We start from the raw sequence: 12,500 nt of genomic DNA on the forward strand, positions 1-12,500 counted from the left end.
ATCATCTGATTGAATACCTTTCTTTTTAGAGAAAGAGACATTTTACTTTTCCTGCTTTTCTTTTTAGAGAAAGTGGCATTTTAATTTTTCATAGTTTTCTCTTTAGAGAAGTAGCATTTTAATTTCATAATTTTCATTTTAGAGAAAATAGCATTTTACATTTCATAATCTCATTTTGTTTACCAAAAGCTCTCCATCCCCTGCTTGTCCTTCATTTAATGTTGGTCTCATGTCCTAGGGAAACACTTAGTGTCAGTCCTAAGTACATAGATTCATTAACAACCTCTATAGGTATGTCCCTAACTTTTATTTTTCATCTGCATTTTCATTCAATATCTTAGTTTTACTCATATCAATTTTTAGTCCCCACATTTCTGCTCTCTCTATTCAAATCTTCTTTCATTTTTGTTTTTTTGTTTTTTTGCTCATGATTCACTAAATAGAACTGTCATCTGTAGATCTTTAGTTGCTATGGTATTCCCATTAATACTAATTCCTACATTTTCCCAATATGAATACTTAAAAACTTCTTCTAGGTACACTGAATAATTTAGGAAAGATGGAGTCTCCCTATGTAACTCCTTTCTCAATTATTTAATCGGAATTCTCACTATCTTTACTGTATGTGGTTTTAGGATTGTTTTGACCTCTTGTAAATGTATCTTCAAGGATTCTAACATAAAATTCATCTAATTCTTGTCTGTGAAAGGCTTTCATTACTGCTGAAGTTGTGACAGAATCAAAAGCTTTCTTAAAGTCTATAAATGCCATACTCAGTAGTTTGTCATACTCTGTTGACTTTTTCATTAGCTGGTTAATTACATGGATATGGTCAGCTGTTAAATACCCACTTCTCTCTCTCTCTCTCTCTCTCTCTCTCTCTCTCTCTCTCTCTCTCTCTCTCTCTCTCTCTCTCTCCTCTCTCTCTCTCTCTCTCTCTCTCTCTCTCTATATATATATATGTACATATATATATATATATATATATATATTATATATATATATATATATATATATATATACTATATATATATTTAATATGTATATATACACATATATATGTATGTATATATAAGTGATATGATATTATGGGAACACCAGAGGGATAATAGCTGGGTCTACGGAATTCCGGAAGCGAGAAGGAAAGATAGACAGGATATAGGAGAGTTAGGAATTATTGAAGATGAAAATGGAAATCTCTTAATTGTGGAAGAGATTAACAGTAGGTGGGAAGACTATTTTTCGACGACTATTAAACACTAATAGTATGTAGAACCGGAAAATACATCTCTAGTAAAAATACCAATAGCAAACATCATAGAGAATGAAGTCAAGACTGCTATAAGGAAGGAAAAGTGAATAACGCTGCAGGAAAATCAGTTTTAACAATAGAAATGGTTAACACATTGGGAAATCTTGGCAAAGAGTCAGTGCACACATTATTTGGAAAGATTCGAGATGTAGAGGACATGTCAAAGGAATGGGAAGATTATTGGATGATTAAATTGTATGAACAAAAAGGGAAATAAAATGGAGTAAAGCATTTGGGAGCCTGTTCTCAAGATAGCAGAAAGAGAGATAGAAGTAAGGTTGAAAGAGTTGATAGACTTACATGAGCAGCAGCTTCGTTTTTTGAAAGGAAAGATCACAGTGGATGCTATCTTTATAGTAAGACAGTTTAACAGAAGTGTATAGAAGGAAAAAGGAAAGTTTACATGTTTGCTTGTGGATCTTGAAAAGCCCTATGTTAGAGTACCAAGAATGTTAGTCTATTGGTGTTTGAGAAAGTGAAGAGTACCAGAGAAGTTGATATGGTTAGTGAGGATGATGTATGGGGGGGGGGGCAAGAACCACTGTACAGACAAAATATGGGGAGACTGAGGCATTCCCTGTGGAGGTTGGTTTCCATCAGGGATCTGCTCTGAGTTCATCCCCGTTCCACGTCATTATAGGCACTTTTTCATCAGAATTAAGGAACAGTGAAGAATTGTGAAAACTGATGTTTGTTGATGATTTAGTCATTAGACACATGAAGAACAGCAAGAAAGATTTTTAGAATGGAAAGTAGCCCTAAAAAGGAAGGGAGTAAAGGTGACCATTGGAAAGAGAACTAATGGTTAGTAACAGAGAAGGGCATGAAGAAGTAAACATTCAAGTAAAACATGGTACAGTGCTGAAACAGAACGATTAGTTCAACTACTTGGGGTTAATAACGGAGGCACGGGGGCAGTGAGGTTGGGGCTACCGAGGGAGGCTTTTCTACTTGCAGAACAGTTGACTCTGGTTCTGCCATCGTACCTGAGCTTCTCACTGCTTTGTTGACTGCCGTTGCTCTCCTGCAGTGGGGCAATGGTCTCCTTTGCATCACCCTTCCTTTGCATTCTCTGGCCCGTCCTTCTCTCATACTGGGCATACCAACCCCTGCCCGCTTTCGGCGGGAAGTTTATTTTTTGGGCGATGATAATATCGTCTATCTGTTTTTTTGAGAACATGCCGTCTACAAGTATGGAAAAACCAATTCAAAAGGTAGTCATATAGGAATGTACACATTAATTTGAGTCTGGGTAAAAGACAATAAGAGATAGTTTTAATCAAATTGTAGCAATCCCTCGGAAATTGCGGTTGTTACGTTCCAATCAACTTATTTTCGTAATTTTTTTCATATCTATTTTATCATCTTTATAAATTTAAGCTTTTATACACCCTCTCGGCACTCGTATAAACTCATTATACACTCTTAAACACTTTTAAGATAAAACTTACTTTTTCTGTAGACAAATCCTTATATATATATATATATATATAAATATATATATATATATATATATATATATATATATATATATATATGTATATATATATATATATATATATATATATATATATATATATATATATATATGTATATATATATATATATATATATATGTAGAAGAAAAAGAAGAAAATCTGAGTATTTACCAGTGAAGATATGTTAACTTGATTAGTGATGTTGATGGTGATTAGCTGTGCTGTATGTAGATGTTGAGGGTGTTGAGATAAATGTACTTAACAGGGTGTCAGGCAAATTTCTCGAAACCAATTGCACGAAGGTAAATTTCTCGAATTCAATTGACCGAAAAAAAAAATTCTCGAACTATCATTTTCTCGAATGTCAATTACTCGAAAACAAACAAGTAAATTTCTCGAAAACAATCGAAAGTATTCCATAAGCGCCAAAGACCAATTTATAAAGAGGCCATTAGCATTCTAAACGCTTCTCATTTAAAAACACTTCTGTTTACAAAATTCTGAATTTAATTTTTCCTATAATATTTTTTCCAGTAGTCTCAGCCCATCAAGATGGAAGTAACGTATGTCGAGAGTGTGGTTGACTCTTTTGAAGATACATGGATCGGGCGGCCGCATAGAAATAACCGTAGACGTGCTCCTTTCTTTAAACATGAATTATGGAACTGTTTTGATTATGCTATGGAAGAAATGCCCAAGACAAACAATGCGGTCGAAGGCTGGCATTACGGCTTCGAACAGCAATTAAGTGCTTGTCATCCATCCATCTGGAAATTTATACAAGGATTACAACGAGAACAAAGTCTACAGGAGTTACGAATTGAACAATATTTGGGAGGTGTTGGTATCCCTGTAAGCAAAAAGAAGTATCGTGACTGTGCAAAAAGGTTGCAAACTATTGTAATGAATTATGACGAAGAGAGGCCTGTAGAAGAATATCTACGAAGTGTAGCATACAACATTTCATTTTGATTGATTAAATTTTAATCTTTATTTTTTTAACTATTCTTACCTATTTTGATTGCAACATGCAATAAAATTATAACCTTTGTATTTTTTTTCATTCCTTCGTTTACAATAAATTTTTAACCTTAGTGTTGGTCAACCCAAAGGGATATATTTTTCCTTTAAATTCATGAAAATTTTTCCCATCAATTTTCTCGACAAAATAGATATCATTTTTCGAGAAATATGGGATTCGAGAAAATGATAGTTCGAGAAATTATTTTTCGAGCAATTGGGTTCGAGAATTTGACTTTCGAGAAATTGCATTCGAGAAATTTACCTAAAACCCTTAACAGCAGAGAAGAATATTACTGTTATTCTGAAAGCAGTTCTTCCCTGCGTCTTTGTTTTTTCCGCTGGTGAGGAACAAAGTGAATGGCAGTTGCCGACGTTGCATGTTCCCATGTATAAGGATGTTCTTATAAACTTCCATGGCTACGTCGATTGCATATTTGAACTGCAATGCACAAATTTTTTGTGGGTCCCAACCTTCTGCCATTGTCTGAAGTTCTTATACTGTTTTTGTTAGAGTTTAGAGGATTTCTAGTGTTAGGCAAGCTTCCTTTTCTTCACTTGCGGACTTTGTTATCTCCATCAAATTTTCATTCGATAATGTACCTGAGTGGACCTCAGTCTGGTTATTTGACGTCGTCGGTAGTTATATCTGTGAACCATATTCTTCGATCATATTAATTTGCTTTACTGGCTTATCTACTACTGAATGGTGGATTTCGTCAGGAGAGCATCCTTTATAATGATGGCTGACTGCCTCTGGCCTCAGTTTCTTCCAGCAAGTATATAATGTTTATTTCTTCATCTCCTCTAAGGCCTCGGTATCAATGGCCTTAGATGTCAGAATGCCAGAAAACTCTCAAGCAATTAATAAATCCTCTATGGCCGGCCCTCTGGGTATTTTGGAGGTACACTGCAATAATGTACCACGGCAGTACTCCTTCAGTGAGAAGTTAACATCTGTGTTCATTTTTTTCGACCAGATGTTGCAGGGAGTTTTGCGTAGAAAGTATCTTGAAATTGTGAATAACAGCTTGATACATGGGCTGAGTCAGCGACGTCATGTTCGGGGGTAAGAATATTACCTATACGCCGTCATAATACAGGTCGATTGTCCATTAGGAGAAGCACATTAAAAGCGAGGCGTTATTTGGTAAGATAAAGCTTGACCTCGGGGATGAAGCACTGGTGAAACCAATCCTGTGTTAGTGCTTTGTTATTCATGCCTTTTAGTTGTGCCTCCTGTGCATGGTCAAATTTTTTTTTTTTTTGAGGGCCCTTGAGTTTTTGGAATTATAAATAAATGCTGGCTATATCATAAAGGCCGCATCATTTCCACACATTAAAAATGTGAAGTAATCTTTGTAGACTTTGAATCAAAAGGCTTTGACCTCCTTCATAATGAAAGCCTTCGATTGTATAGATTTAAAAAAAAGAGCCAGTCTCATCCATACTAAAAAACAATCCACCCGAATAGCTCCCTTCCTTGTGGATGATCTGGAACGTCTCCTTCACGTACTCATCAATAACTGGTTTGCCAGCACAGGAAGCTTCTCCATGCAGGGCCACACTCTTAAATTTGAGCCTCCTTTGAAATTTATCAAATAAGTCCTTGTTGGTGTTAAATTCGGTTGGTTTGGTAGGAGATGCTTTAGATGAGCCTGCTTCTGGCTCATCTTCACCATCATCCATAAACTTGCCATGGAGCTGTCTGGCCTTCTCACGTATGGTATAGGTAGCCAGTGCAATGCTCTTCTTCCTATAGCAACTTATCCAAAAGGTTAATGGTGACTCCATCCTTAAGTTGTCATTGTCAGGGGAAGTTACCTTTTCACTGTCTTGTTAAACATGACATTTGCCATCATCCTTATAATTTATTGTCCTTCTTGATGTAGCAAAAAGTAGATTAATTCATGCAGTAATGACAGCTTATGTCTGCATAGCTTATCCCTTCTTAAGCATGTCAAGGAATTTCATATACTCCACTAGAATAAGCATCTTTTTCTGATGCTTGGGTTCACTGCCAGAAGCCCTAAAAGGTGCAGAACATCTGGCTTGCATTATAGGGTTTAGAAGCACTTCCCAAATTTAGGCAAAAATGCGCCCCAAACAATGCTACACAGAACAGAGGAAAATGCAGATCGATGTCATTTACATATGCACAAAAGCAAACTGGACAATGTGGGATGCTGATTGCTGTAGTTTGCTTGAGAGGGATGCTGTGGTCCGACAGCCAATCAGCAGCTAGGATACTGATCAGCAAGCACTGATTGATTGTGTCTCCTATACCAGCTAATAGAATATCTTGTACAAAATCCACTGGGGAAGCTAGCTACTCTCCTTTCCCAGTTTCGTTTTCCACACAGATATGTGATTCTCTGTGTCACCTACGGCACACTACAGATTTTCTTCCTGACAAGCTAAACAAACTATAAACATGGTGTTATTACTATTGAACTGAATTTCTGTATTTTTTTTTTATTACTGTAATTTACTTTTATTACATTTTTGGCCCCAAAAGAACTGGTTCGAAAAAAATAATTAAAATCTGATAAAAATATATAATGTGTGCGCGCGCTGAAATCCATGACATATAGAGGAGTCTGGGATATCGATGTACAAATAGTAAATCTATAAATACTTTATGTACTGAGGGCACGATAGCCTACTTACGATATTACTATATTATATTGATCTGTAACTTTTATCTCTTCTTCTCCCTCATTTTTACAGAATCCTGCTCAACTGAAAGGGTTTCGAAAGGAAACTGTGAATTGATTGCAAACTGCAAACGGTTAGAGAGAGAGTTGAAAACATTGTCGATTGCTGAGTTCGTGCGAGTGTACGGTGGCTGTGGAAATGACCCGTAAGATTTAATATTAAGTTTTGTTCAATGCTTTGCTAAGTTACAATTCTAACAGAATGTGTCATTATAACCATATTTTATTATAATTAAATATAGTGAAACTACTTGCATTCAAGTAAATAATTGAATTAAAAGATAAAAGACTTGTGTTAGAAAAATCTAAAAATTCTTCTTCACGAAATAGCACAATTATTTGATCAGCATTTGTGAATTAAGAGAGAGACGTACATATTCTCGTAAGATGTAATATTTTCTTTTTCTTTCAATACCGCAGGACTGGGAACTTGGGAATATGCTGTGCGGGCGATGTCACATTTTCCACGAAGATCAGTGAAGTAAGACACTTGTAAAGGACAATTATCACTATAAATAGCATAGAGGATAAGGATGTCCTTGGGTAAAATGGTGCATAAACAATTTAAGATCAATACTTTGTTTAAAGGACGATTGCAAGAGATTGCGAAGGTAAGTTTTGTGGGTTTAAAATTCCCAAAGGTCAACAACCCTTGGAACAACAGAACCAGTTAACATGGGAGACTAACCTGAAGAGACATAAACATCGATATGTTGTTGTTGTTGTTGCTTTTGTAGCTATTTTTCCATCTCCAACACCTGTCGTTTTAATGTAATATGTCACATGATTCATCAGCAAAGTTCACTGACAGGCAAATTATGATATATAGCTTCACAAGAACAATCTTCTATTGTGAAAAAGAAAAAAAAAATCTTTGATTATTGGTTAAAAACACATGAAATAAATGTAGGACGAAAATGTTGAAAATAAAGCAAATAGATGTTAGTTCTTACCACGGTCCAGATATATCTAGACCGTGGTTCTAACCTACCTAAAAGATGAAATTTATCCTCTCTTATCATATGCTACTTTAATCCACCTTAATTATCAATCTGAATAACAAGTATGAACTGAAGATCATTCAAACGCATGCACCAACAACATCTCATACAGAAGAAGAAATAGAAACTTTCTATAAAGATATGGAGATTTCTATGAAGAAAACATAAGATCCAATTTACATTTGTTTTGGGTGATTTCAATACTGAAGTAGGTTAAAAGAAGAGAGGTAAATTTGGAGTAGACACAAGAAATGACAGACGAGACATGCTTACAGAATTTTCTAAAAAATATAATCTTAAAATCATAAACACCTTTTATAAAGAAAACCAGAAAATGGATATGGAGAAACCCAAATGGAGAAACTAAAAATTAGATAGACCCAGGCCTACATGGGTGAGGACTATGAAGCGTGAAGTAGGAGATAATGTATTGAGAAGTATTGAATAAAAAGTTTAAGATAGAGACGACTGGCGAAATCTAACCGATGCCCTTTGCGTCACTAGGCGCAGGAGGAGATGATGATGATGATTATTCTCAGTGAAAAAGTCAATTTAATTGAAAATGTAAGTGTTAAACAAGTTGAATTCAAACGGTCATAGAATGGCGAGAAGCAAATTTTTTTCAGATCTAAGGAAATAAGGAGAAAAGTTAATTTTAAGGAAGAATACTCCTGTAATAAGAAGAAAATCTGACGAATCTATTCAGCAATATGAGTTAGGTACTTCCAGCTACATGATGAAATGGAAGCCCGTAAAGAAGAAATGAACCGTAATTTAACAAAATTTGTACTGGAATCACCACAAGAGATAGGCGGAAAAGCTCCGAAACTGCACCAAGGAAAACCTAATAAAGAAAAGATTGGAAATGAGGGTAAAATCCAAAAGGGATTAAATGAAATTAGCAGAAATCTCCAAAATAGTTAATAAACTAAAAACCCAAGATATTCGTAAAAACAATAAGACAAAAAATGAGGAAACACCAAAGAAAAGAAGAAGAAACAAATTGATGAAAACAAGACTTGAAACAGGTTGCTAACAGATGTTTGCTTTATAGGATGACAATGAATATATGAGCAATAGAGATAGCGTGATAAAAATTGCAGAGGATTTCTATACAATGCTATACAAAAATAATATAGGAAATGACTTTGCTAATAGAAATAATGAAACACCTAGCCCGGTACCAAAATTAACAGTAAGAGAAGTAAATAAAGCATTAAAAGACACGAAAAGAGGCAAAGGAGCACAAGATGGCCAAACAATTGATATATTGATAGATGGAGAAACATATATAAACCTATATTTATAAGAGAGATTGATTGATTTGGGGTTCTATGTCATCCTGACATCTAAGGTCATTGACGCCGATTATAAGAGAGAGAGAGAGAGAGAGAGAGAGAGAGAGAGAGAGAGAGAGAGAGAGAGAGAGAGAGAGAGAGAGAGAGAGAGAGAATATTTGGTCAAAAGTATATTTCATTCATTCTAATTATCCAAAAGAAAAAATTTATGAGAATAAAGAATTGCCTGATTATATCCCTTTGATTAATTCCCAGTTTCTACGAAAAATTAAGCAATACTTATCCTCAAAGCCTTATCCTGAAAAAATTGAAAGAGAAATTTTTTTTTTTTTAGGAATATATCACAAATCTAACTTCTCGAAATTAAAACCAATTTCTATGCTATAAACGATTTCAACCGCCGATCGAACTCCTCTAAAAATAGTCCCTATTCTATAAGATTAAAGGTTTGTATATGCCTTGTAACAATTTTATATATTCTGGCATATGAAATAGCTAATAAATATCACATTTGCCATTATTTATATAAAAGATAAAGTGCTGATTTTACTTCATGCAGAAAAAATTTTGTTCAAATGTCTTAGATGAACATAACAGTTTACTCTCATGTTTTCATAGCAGTTTCTTGTCTTTCTCCTCTGCCTGTTTTGCTTGGTTCAGGCTAATTTATATGCCTTCTCTTGCTCTTTCTCATATCTTGCAATCAACAATGTATATCACAAATATACAGAATCTAGTGCTAGTCTTTATAATATAAGAACAGTATTTTTTTTTTATTAACTTAGGGTCATGTATAAACTCAAAGTAAAAATACTTTAAAACCTAAAAAACTGACTTTTACATTTGACAGTTTTTTACTGGTTGTGTTTCACATTGATTCAGGATTTATATGATGTAATGCTGATGGAATAAGAAATGTGCATTGCATTCGGAAAGACATGTCATCAAACGGAGACACACACACACACAAATCACAGGAACATCAATAATTATTCCCTATCCTAATCATTGCTCCCTTACCCATGGCAAACCAGGTAAATGCAGAAAGGTTTAACGGAGTAAAAGAAAACAACAGTTCATTGCTTCTCGAGATCCTGAAACAAGTTCTAAAACCTTGTAAATAATTACCACTTCAGGAACCTTTCACATGACTTCCTTATAATGCAAACTTGTAGCTATCAATGCTAAAGATGCCTAGTGCAACTTTTGCAGAATGGCTTGAACACCAGTCAACCTCCTACCAACTTCTTTAAGCACAAACTCTACTTTCATCATTAACGCCTTTAGTAATTTGCACAGATTTCCATTCTCTTCTATGTGTATCTCTATCATCCTAGAATTATTGGTAGTTACAAAACAGATAACAACCAGAATCTTCTATTTACCGTCCACTATTTCATGTTCTCACAGAACCAAATGTACATATTGTCATCTCCTGACTTTGTTACCGAACATTCACAGGTCTCAAATGATCAGATATCTATAATTGATCTTATCACCAACTTTCAGATCCGACCTGTCCCTCCCTAGCACGAAGAGTACCAGGCCTGGGATGTGTCACTGCTGTCACCGAAAGACTATCGTGGTCTGAAGCCAGAGATAACTGCCGCCGGATTGGCTCACGACTTCTGCAGGGAATAACCACTGAATCACAGTTGCAACTGCTCAAGTCAGGTTTCGAAGGATTATTTGACTTCAAGAACGAATACCGTATGTCTCGTTTTCTTTTTCGAAAGCTATATGACGTTATTACACTCTTACAGTGATGTATAATGTATATTTATAATGGGTGCTTTGTCTGATTTATAACGGAGTAACGTTTCCTTATTCTTGTTGATATGAAATATTACAGAAATATTCTTTGCCTGTAATTAGTGATCAATACTATAGCTAGTATCAATCTTATGTTATAATGATTAATGTTTTATTGCTAATGTTTTCAACAGATGACGTTTGGTTAGGACTGTACGAAAGCCAGTGGCTGGAGGGAAGCAGTTCATCACTAGTTCCACAGGAGTTCTGGTATCCGGGCCAGCCACAAGGTGGTCCCTACAAGTGTGGATATGTCTCCTTACAGATGGACACACCTACTCTCTGGGAGACCATGTGTCCCAACTCCGCTTTGCCATCTTTTTGTCACTCGGGATACGATTTCGACGTAGACATAAGAGTCCCTCCGGTTTCTTCTGGTAAGTTCAGTCTAATGCTGATTTACGGAATAGGCAGGGAATATATTTAAAAAAAAAGAGATAAGGAAATAACAGGATGAAAAGACAAGAATAAGAGAGAATGAAAGAAGATTGATAAAAAAGGACCATTTAATTTTAAAGAGGCAAATAAGGTATATCTCAAGGGTAGGAGTGTGAATAGTATTGACATATTTTATACTCCATAGTTCTAGGAGAGGAGTTGTTTTTTGACATCTAAGAAGAAAAATTTTAAGTATTAAATTCAAAACATGGGATGGATATATATATATATATATATATATATATATATATATATATATATATATATATATATATATATATATATATATATATATATATATATATACACACACACACACACACACACACATATATATATATATATATATATATATATATATATATATATATATATATATATATATATATATATATATATTGTAAGTTCGAGAGGAATGACATGTGATTCATCAGCAGTGTCGGATCAACAATCTGTTGAGAGAGAGAGAGAGAGAGAGAGAGAGAGAGAGAGAGAGAGAGAGAGAGAGAGAGAGAGAGAGAGAGAGAGAGAGAGAGAATTTCACGCAAATTGATTAATCTTCGATTGTACTAATTTCTGCACACGAGGAAGGAAAATTAGAAAATCAGAATAACTCTTTTTGTACTGTCGATGGTGGTAAGACCAAGCACTGCAGATTTCAAACAATTATTGGATGATGGCAAAAGACTCATTTTTTATAATTCCTGGTTGGCCTGTGGTGGTCTATTTGGTAACGTCTGACTGATGATCACTAAACCGTGGTTCGAGTCCCACTTAAACACGTTAGTCCCTTTAATGGCAGCAACCTCATTATCCTTGTGAGGTAAGGTTGAGGGGTTTTGGGGGAGCATATGGGTTTACCTGCTGACTCATCAGCAGCAATTGCATAGCCCTCCTTGGGCCTAGCTTGGATGGAGATGGGGCATGGGCGCTGATCATATGTATATATGTTCAGTCTCTGGGACATTGTCCTGCTTGCAAGGGCAATGTCACTGTCCCTTGCCTCTGCCATTCACGAGCGGCTTTTAAATCTTTGAAACTCTACAAAATACGTTTTTGGGCTCTATTAACTATGAGATGAATGCAAAGCTTTGGCTTATACTTAGTAATTAAATCTTGAGTTGGAAATGAAACAAAAAGTTGAGATGGTATCATATTTGGCAACCTATCGTGGTCTTTTATACTTCATGATCTGTCTTATGAATTCTACCGGCCTTCTGCAGGATTTTTCAAAATATACTTTGTTATATCCTGTCCTCATAGTTTCTCTAATTCTAGGTATGCTAGATAAATGCTCCGTGTTATCTCCTTGTCAAAGGTCACAAATGTCATCTACGTAGTTTCCCCTGAAAATTATTTTTATGTCAAGCATATTTAATCTTGTTTTCATGACTGATTTATTTGTCCACATACATTTCTCTAAT

The 12,500-nt window shown here is 35.1% G+C and overlaps 1 pseudogene; it reads left to right on the top strand.

Annotated features, from left to right (window-relative positions):
* LOC137648061 (uncharacterized) overlaps window positions 1-12,500 on the top strand; it is a 21,039-nt pseudogene that overhangs the window by 850 nt on the left and 7,689 nt on the right.

Source organism: Palaemon carinicauda, chromosome 10, assembly GCF_036898095.1.
Source record: "Palaemon carinicauda isolate YSFRI2023 chromosome 10, ASM3689809v2, whole genome shotgun sequence".
Classification (NCBI taxonomy): Eukaryota; Metazoa; Arthropoda; class Malacostraca; order Decapoda; family Palaemonidae; genus Palaemon; species Palaemon carinicauda.